Source organism: Solanum lycopersicum, chromosome 10 (genome assembly GCF_036512215.1).
Source record: "Solanum lycopersicum chromosome 10, SLM_r2.1".
NCBI lineage: Eukaryota > Viridiplantae > Streptophyta > Magnoliopsida > Solanales > Solanaceae > Solanum > Solanum lycopersicum.
Window position 1 is genome coordinate 12662207 of NC_090809.1, and position 10174 is coordinate 12672380.

A 10174-nucleotide genomic window follows, 5' to 3' on the forward strand; every position below is an offset into this window, starting at 1 on the left:
TTATTTGGCACATTATTGTTGGAGTAACCAAAATTTAAATTTTTTTTATAAATCCTCCATCAAATAAAAGAATACAAAGTGATAGTACATTTGTTACATTCGATCTTTTAAAGTGATGTTGACGTGAGTCACATGAATTTGATATATAAATGTGAAACTATGACAATGAGTTTCTAATAAAAACTTATGGAGCATGTTTAAATGGTTATGGTTCATTTATTAAAGAAAATGTGACTTGTGTTCTTATGGATAAGAACATATTCATGAATTGTTGGATAAGTATAAGATATCACCTCTATGGGAGGTTTGAGATATTGAAAACAAATATTTTGACATAAATGATCATTTAACCATATTCTCTAAGTACTACACCAATATTGTTATATGTTAAATTATGAACTATTGAAGGATAAACAAAAGAAATAGTTCGTTCCTATAAAGTTTGTCTCTATGACCAATGAAAAAAATTGTGGTAGTACACAAAAATTTGTTGAGAGTTCCGAAAGGACTAATTTGTTACTATCCAGAGGGATGGAATTTTTCATAATATTGGGGTTGTAGTGAGTCTAAAAAGAAACTTTTAAGTTTCAAAAGAATTTAAAAGAAAAAAATTATATTGAGACTATAAATTCTGAAAAGATTTAATGTCTTCAAATTACAACATCAAAAGTGGATTTTTATATAAGATTACTCATTTTCCCTTCTATTGTTTGTTGTAAACATACTTGGGCATGCTAATTGAATCACATGCAAAAGAAAAATAAAATTTTTCTAGAATAAATATTAGTTGGCAGAGTCGGTTGGTCATTCCCATTCAAATGTGATGCAAAAGAAATTGAGAATTCACGTGGTTATATGTTGAAGAAATAAAAGATTCTTCAAGAATTCTCCTTTGTAGCTTGTTCTCGTGATAAAATAATCATTGTAAAAGCTAAAGGTGGGATTGTATCTCCTCACATTATTTGGAACATATAAAAAGGTGAATATAGGTCCTTTTACCTGCCATGTGGATCGTTTACTATTGTGATATAATACATACATCTATTGTATGGTTTCATGTGGATTTGTATCAACTTTAAAATTGGTTTTTGTAATGTTATTTGCTCGAATTAATAAATTTTAAAGAGCACAGTTTCAAACTATAAAATCATGTTGATAATGCTGGTTGATTTAACAAAAATTGTATGCTTCCAATTATTGGTAGACCATCATTATGAGAACAAATCTCTCAAATAAAATTTTGTACGATAGTTCTCCCAACACCATTGGTTTAGCGTGAGGAACCAAAAACCTTTCATCTAAATATTTGACATGTATACATATGATTTTATTGCTCGACCATGCACAAAGATGGTTCCCCAATTGAGGTTTAGGGTGAATGTTAGATTTCCTAACATTAGGGGGATATATGTGTAGCAGCTAAAAATTATGTGTGACGTGAATTATATAAATCCTCGTTAAAAAAATGTGAACTGTAAGTTCAAGAGATAATTCATTTCCAAAACATTGCATGTAATTTGCCAGATGTATTTGTTGACCCAATATTTTAAATAAGTTGAAAATGCTGCAATAAATAGTCCTTGAAGGATAGAGTCTATAGTATGCCATGAGCGTTATAGACCAATCCATACAAATATAGAACTCTTTGAGAAAGGAGAGGAGCAAATTAATTATCAAAATGGTCATTGCTAATGAGGCAAGTGCTTTGAAAAAACACTATGACATAACATTTCATTAAACCTTGACTAAGGTTTAGGTGCCTGAAAATGAAGAAAAATGAAGGGATCACGATAAGTTATTTCGTATTAGAATCAACATTAAAATGACCATTGACGGTTTATTTGATATGAAGTTGCACTCAATAATACAAATGGTTACTCGGATCTTAAATTTTAATTTGTCATTGTTAGACATATAAATAATTAGCCAAATAAAATGCACTATTCATGTATACTTTTTTTCACTTAGAAAAGTGATGTTTCTGAACTTATAGTTCGTAGAACGAAATATATGTTAGTAGGGTACAAATTAACTATTATGTGAAAGTATAATTGTAAGATATAAAGTATAGTTTGTGCCTCGGGACAGAAATAGTTTCCGCAAAAATCCTGATATTATTAAATGGAGATATATTCTCTAGTGGTGGATGAAAAAAAAACTTGTTTCAGTCTAGAAATAGATGAAATACTTGAATATGCATGATGATTGATATTACATCTAACAAAACAATGAAGGTTATATGAAAATTCTTGAAGGATTCAAAAGGTCTTAAAGCAATTCCATTGAGTCCGCAATGGTTTTAAGATTGATTAACACAAAGAAAGAATATATTCAACCTCATGAAAATGATTCATAATGTCATGTATTAGTTCAATTGATGTACTTACAAATTTCTGGTTATGAAAATGCTACAAGATGTGTGATTTTCTTTAAGAAGAAAATACGAGTTTCAATAAAATTAATCAATCTCTCGTGAGTAAGAAATGATTTGATTATGTAGATTCAAAATATTTATTTGATCTACAAAAAGCTCGACCGCAAATGAGCTATTTGCTTACATATGGAGGCACACCAATATCTTGGCATTGAACAAACATTGGTAACAACTTCTTCAAATCATGCATAAATAATATTGATCTATGAGGTATGTTGGGGTGTGTTTGGATGGAATCATGATCTATCATATTCAGAAAATATATGATTTTCTAGCCACCATGTATGCCTATAAAATATATAACTCAATTAAAGGGAACATACAATCAAAAGAGATCGGACAAAGTATAATTCACCAAAAGTCTTTCACATATGATCTTCAAAAAATGGTGATATGACTATTCAAAAGCTCATTCAAGTGATAACATTGTAAACTTATTCATTAATGATTGCCAACATCAATATTTGGAATGTTGTGATACAAGATTGAAATGCTTTGTTTTCGAGATATCAAGTGAAGTTTTTATCGGAGGGAGAAAGATACACATTGTAATCTTTTCCATAATCATGGTTTCGTGCCAATTTGTTTTTCATGGTTAGGTTTTTAACGGGGAGAGTCAGCGACCACTTATTCATAACTTTAAATGCTTTTTGGTTAGTACGTATGTAGCACCTGTGTGTACTACTAAGAAGTTACAAATAAAATTAGGAATAAGTCATAATAATCGTCATTGAATATCATACTATCCCTTTGAATTTAAGTTTAATTTATTATTCACACTTATAATTTTATGAGGGTGATGCTACCCATTAAACTTAAGTATTACACATAGTTTAAACCCCTGGATTATTTTTGTCCAATTTTTTTTGTCGCTTAATTCTAGTTCTGCATCAATTTTATATACCAAATAAATTAAAGGAAATCGTAACACGCTGTAGCAAAAATATACCAAACAATCAGTTTTTTAAAGAAAAATCTATAGGTGCAACCAACGGTTGCATCGACGGTTCGTAGAACAGACGATAATCCATCATTCACAACCGTTGATGGTATTAGAAACTCCCAATAACTCATCCGTAAAAAAATTGGCTAAGTCGTGATCGATGGACAGACCGACAATCTATAGGTGAGACGACGGTCCATAGTCCGTGACCGTTAATCGAGACACCCATTCACCCACTCTCTAACAAGAGATCTAGATGACTTTCACGGTCCATAGGTCTGACCGTAAGTGAAAATTTTGCAGATAGTTAAGGGAAAATGAAGTTGGGTCAACTTCAAATAGTCATAACTCGTAGAACAAAATGAATTAGGTGCCCCATGACCTATTTACAAATAGGTAATTTAATTACATTTCCATTGCCACCGATCATTGAGTAAAATGTTATGAACATTTTACCAAAGGCCTATCGAATTGACCCAATCAATAGACCCAATGACGGGGCGTCGGTAAGACGACGGACCGTCAGTCCTGACCATCGTTTTGTCTGACAGCAACTTTTCCAGGGGTCTTTTTAACCTTTTCCACTCCGTTTAAACCCTAAGTTACGTTATTTTGACCCTAAATTATCATATTGTAGTAATTTTAAGCCTAGAAAAAAAATTAAAACATATAAAAGTCAAATCATTAAATCAAAACCTAAAAATATAGAAGCAAGAGAGAAGAAAAAGTTAAAGAACCCTTGTTCAAGAATGCCCAAAGTTCCAGCAGTTCTAGCCCCGAAATATAAGTATTTTTCTATGGATTTCATCACCAGGTATGTGGGATTTCACTAGCGGGTTGCTTTCACCCATAGGGTCACTAGTTTTCAATCAGATTTTTAATTCTTATATCATGTTTTGACCTAGGATTTCTAGAACTTTAACAGAACTTCATGATTTTATTATGAATATATGTTCCAAATTATATTATCATGTTATTACTCGGATTATCGCATGAATTTTAGATATGTATTTCTTTAGTTCATGAATTACACATGCTAGGTCAAATATTTCATACACTTTAGATATACATGCCTCAATTATAAATGCATAATTACAAGATTAATTGTTGCATTCTCGGTTTGCATGTTAAGTTTTGAGCCATCCAGTATTTGAAGAAACTCAGACATAATCAGTGAATTTACAAAATTTATTGGGAGTAGCACAATACCGAGTTGTACTAGGGTTAAGCGTAACCAAATAGTCCCAAAACTACTAGCCAATTAAAACTGTGAGTCCCCTCTGTGGGCAACAACTTTAGTGATCACGCCAGCATGCCTTTATACCTCTAGCAGGGCATATTGGGTCCTCTCGATGGAGTGTATACATTGGACTCCACATTTAGCTCATGTGGTTATATTATCGGTTATTAGTAGCTCCCACAGATCAGTCAGACCCTCTGCATTGACCATTTAACAATATATTCAGTATTCAGTTTCACCATGTTATAAATTAGTCATTGCATCCAGTTAACGCAGAATTCAGTTTATAATGTATGATTATTATACTTGCTTTTATAGCTGTTCAGTTATGTTTTATTTAAGTTTTACTCTATCCTACATGCTCAGTATCTTTCAAGTACTGAAGCATACGTGCGCTACATCTTTTAGTGATGTCGGTTCAAATTCTCAGCATCCAAATCACGCATAGATCGATTTCCCAATCTCCATTTCAGCAGATTCAATAGTGAGTCCTCATTTTCTGAGGACAACAGTCATGAGTGTCCTTTAAGTTTTTATTCATTTTGTTTCAGTATTTGCTAGATTTAGCTGGGCTTGTCCACGTATTTCTAATCCAGTTTAGAAGCTTATTTCAGACTTAGTTAGTTACAACTTAGTAGTGAGTTAATATTTGTTTGTATTAAGCTCATCAGTTTTTCATATATCTCAGTTTCAACATATGGGTATTTTCCATCTTTTCAGATAGAATTATGATTTAGCATCCGCAACTGTTTATTATCTTTAGTATGCTCATTACCCTGCCGGCAGGGTTAGCTTGGGATCATATGTGGTCCTATGTTCCATGTCAGCGTCTCGAGGGTAGCTCGGGCCGTGACAAAACTTGAACAAAATATCAATATCTTTACAAGTGCATGGCAATTTCGTAAATAAAGAAAACATGTGAAATTATCAATACTACTATTTGAATACTAATTCCAATTTTTTTTATGAACATTAGTTACGACCTGAATAATGGAATAAGTTCGTCCAACTTGTCTCACAATCCCGTTAATATTATTGATAATGGAAAATCCATGGATTTTCGGTGAATCAAGATTTCGGATTTGTTTTGCAAAAAGATTTTCAAGAGCATCTGTTGTAACCTTATTAATGGAATCTATTTGTCCCGCGGTGCAAACGGGCGGATTTTCAAGTTTAAACGAGCCATAAAGCATGAAAATCCATATTTTACTTTTTTCTTGTCCTATAATCGATAGATTTTTTTGCCTAAACATTGATGGACGCCCATTATGACTTCGTTAAGTGCGTTAGTGTGTGTCAAAGGGAAAACTAGCGTATTTTCAAGTTCAAACGAGCTTCAAATCACGAAAAACTAGATTTTAGCAATTTTTTTTGCTAAAGTCTATGGTTTTTTAATGATAGAGGATTACGAATATTTTTTTGCAGAAATACGTCCCTTACAACCTTATTAATGGCTTCAATTTATTTCTAGGGAAAAATGGGTGCGTGATTTTTGTGTGTTATAGTTCATGAATTTTTCGTATATAGAATTTGGTATTTTTTTTTCAAAATTTATTATTTTCTGTTACAACCTTATAAATGGGGCAAGGTTAAACCGACACATTTTCTAGTTCAAACGAGCCCAAAGCATGAAAAATCATATTTTACCATTTTTATGTGCTATATAGCCATGGATTTTTAGTGAACGGATATTCAATCTCTCGCTGAAATTTTCCATGGACATGCATTACGACATTTTTAATGGCATTATTGGTCCTGACTTCAAGTTCAAACTAGTCCAAAAGCAGGAACAAAAACAAATCTTAGTCATTTTCTTGTGCTATAGACCATGAAATTTTTGTGAGAGAATTAAAAAATTGTTTTACTACAATTTTTCATGGACATCTGTTACAACCAAAATAATGGTGTCAGTTGGTCAGGAGGCGAAAGCGGACGTAGTTTTAATCTCAAACAAGCCAAAAAAAAAGAAAACTCAATTTTACTGATTTTTTTGTATTTTATTTCGTGGTTTTTTTGTGATAGGATTTGAGAATTTTTGTTTGCCGAAACATTTCATGGACGTTCATTATTACCTTATAAATTGTGCTAGTTGGTTCCGACTAGAAAATAGGCACATTTTAAAGTTCATATGAGCTCCAAAGTAGGAAAATCTAATTTTATCAATTTTCGTGTGCCATAGTATATGGAATTTTTTTGAGAGAAGATTTTTTTCTTTGTTTTTGCCGAAGTTTATCATGGTCATTCATTACAACCTCAATAATGGCTTCAGTTTGTTCCGAAGGGCAAACATACAAATTTTCAAGTTTAAACGAGCCAGGAAAAATCAGATTTTATCTATTTTCATGTGCTATATATGTATATATATATATATATATATATATATATATATATATATATATATATATGTCCATGGATTTAAGGTGATGATCCCGAAAAGTAGGAAAAATCAAATTTTTATTGATTTTCGTGTGTCATATTCTATGGATTTTTTGCGATAAAGTATTTTGGTATTTTTTTTGCAAAACTTTTTATCGACGTCCTTCACAACCTTTTCAATGTAGTCAGTTGGTCATGAGATACAAACATGCACATTTTCAATTTCAAAGGAGCCCCAAAACAAGAAAAACCAGATTTTACCAATTTTCCAAGTGTTATAGTGAATGAGTTTTTGGGAAAAGATTCTAGATATTTTTGCCAATTTTTTTTATTGAAATACCATACGAACTTATTAATGGAATTACTTAGTCCCGAGGGTAAACATACTCATTTTCAAATTCAAACAAGACAAAGTAGGAGAAACTCAATTTTGTCGGTTTTAATGTGATACATTCTATGGATTTTTTGGTGATACCGGATTCAAGAATATTCTTTGCCAAGATTTTCAAGGACATCTGTTGCGACCTCATTAATGGCTTCAGTTTGTCCCAAGGGAAAACAAATACATTTTCAAGTTCAAACGAGCTCCAAAATATGTCCTACTGTAGATAGTGTTATTCTTTAAGTATAGGTTAGGAAGACTTATGGTTAGTTGTCTTTGATTTTCTAATTAAGTCTCGAATTGGTTATTCTATTTTGAATTTCTTGAAGGTTGATTAGAATAGGCCTTAATTTAAACAATTGGTGTGTAAAATTGATTTTTATGTAGGTTAAGTAGGTTAGTTGATACTCTCACTCCTATTGGGATTCCGAGTTGCATGCCACGTCTAGGGTGAGGTCTCTAGGCGTGACAAATACTCAAGAGAATATTGGGGAAAAAACTTAATAAAGCTTATTATCTAGCTTAAGAATTACAATAAATTAAATTAATTACAAACTTCGTCGCTAAATAGGCCAAACCTTGCATAGTCTTATTATAATTTATCACTAATTGTTTCCTAAAGGAATCAAGGACAAGAAAATTATTGAATTAGCAAGAAATATCTTTGCTATAAAGCACTCTGTTGTGGGAACAACTTATCTCCACCACTTGTATCAGTATTAACACCTTGAAGTCATAAACTGATGTTTGTCAGGAACCATACATCAAGAAATTTTTTCGTAAAACAATTTGTTGAGAAAATAACTAATTCATCACCACAAACTATAAAAATATTTCTATCTTGACGACTCACAGACTGATGTTGATCCTGAATCATCAAGAAAACACTTGGATGTACAAAACTCCATCGTCCAAACAACTTATCTCCACTATTTTTATCAATATCCAAACCTTGAAGACTAATTAATTGGTTTTTAGAAATTAACCTCCCTCCTTCCTTCACAATTTATGGATAAGTATGTACACATACCACCATCCATGTACTTTACTTGTGGGAATATATTTGATATATTTATATTGTGTTGTTGTCGACGACTTGATAGTTGATTTTGATGAAGATGATCCTCCGTTTGTTACATATTAGGCCATAAATATATCAACAAAACAAATTTGTGAGAGAAGAAAAAAGGTTGATATTAAGGGGGAATAAAACCTTTAAAGTATTTTTTTTTCTAGAATAATTCTCAAAGATCCATAGATAATAACGGTGAAACATTAAGACAACTACTTATTTTAGTACTCTCCTTTTAAGTACTGTAAAAAATAAATGGAAGAAGAAATGAATGTCATTAAAAAAATAAATGGAATATAACAAGTACAAATACGAGAGTAAATTTGATTCCTAGACGGACTAAGGGCAAGCGAGATAAAGAACCAACTGGTCCTATGTGTAAAAACCTTTTCGTGGGTGAAAACATTTAATATTAGACTTTATTGACTTTGATGATTTGGAATATTCTTTAAAATTATATAAAATGCACTTAAAATTTATATTCACCACATGTATTGATATTAACACCTTGATTACTCATAAACTGCTGTTGATCCTTAATCATCAAGAAATCGCTTCGCTAAATAACACTCCATTCTATGAGCAACTTATCTCCACCACCTGTTTCATTATTCACACCTTGATGATATATTAATTATCTATTAGAAAAAGTGTACAACTAATGTGCTTATATATGTGTGTTTAAGGGTGGTTGCCTTTTCTACTTTGTTTCAAGATGTGAGAAAGACATATGAAATACTAGTATACTACTCACCAAGTAAAAGAATTAATATTTATTGTGCTTGATTGTAGTTAATCTTCAGGTGAATATATATGACATATAAATATTACTATATACATAGTGATTTTGTTAATGCTGGTGTCACACCACTATTTGTGCCACAAATAACTTAAAACTACTGATGATAATCACTAAGTTTTAAAGAAATGAAAGGATGTGATAAATCTGGTTATTATATATTCAGAAATAATATCGTATTAATTTTTTTTCTATATTATATAACGATGTCATTAACTTATGTGCTAAATTGGTCCCTTAACGTGACAATAATATTTGTATTTGATTATTATAAAATGGTAAAACTTTAAATACTCGAGGGTAATTTCTAAAAAAATCTAGTTGGATATGACTTTCCATAACTAGTTTCCTCTTGTTGTACATGTATGTCTTCACATAAAATCGTGTCTTATTTGGTCTACATGATTTTTTTGTCGATCTCCCTCAAATATCGATGAGTTATTTTATCTTTTTTACATTCCATTCTGAGAAGAAATTATTATCTCCACTATATGTATCAGATGAACACCTTGATGACTCAAAAATTGATGTTGATCATGACGTTGGTCCTGAATGATTACGGCGTCTGTCGGCTCTATAACATTTTGTAGTGGAAAAAACTCATGTGCACTTCATTGAGTCATCGAGAAATATATAACTTATCATACAACACTTTATTGTGGAAACTTATTATTTCCTCCATTTATATCAGTATTAACACCTTAAGGACCCATAAGCTGATGTTGATCATAACGTTTATCCTGGATCAAGGCATCTATTGTCTCTATGTCCTTCTGTTGTGGAAATAACTCATTTGCATTACTTGTATTAATATTAACACTTTGATGACTCATCAACTGATGTTGATCATAAGGCTGATAGTGAATGAGTGCACTCCATTGTGCAAGTAACACATATGAACTACATATATCACTATGGCAACCTTGTC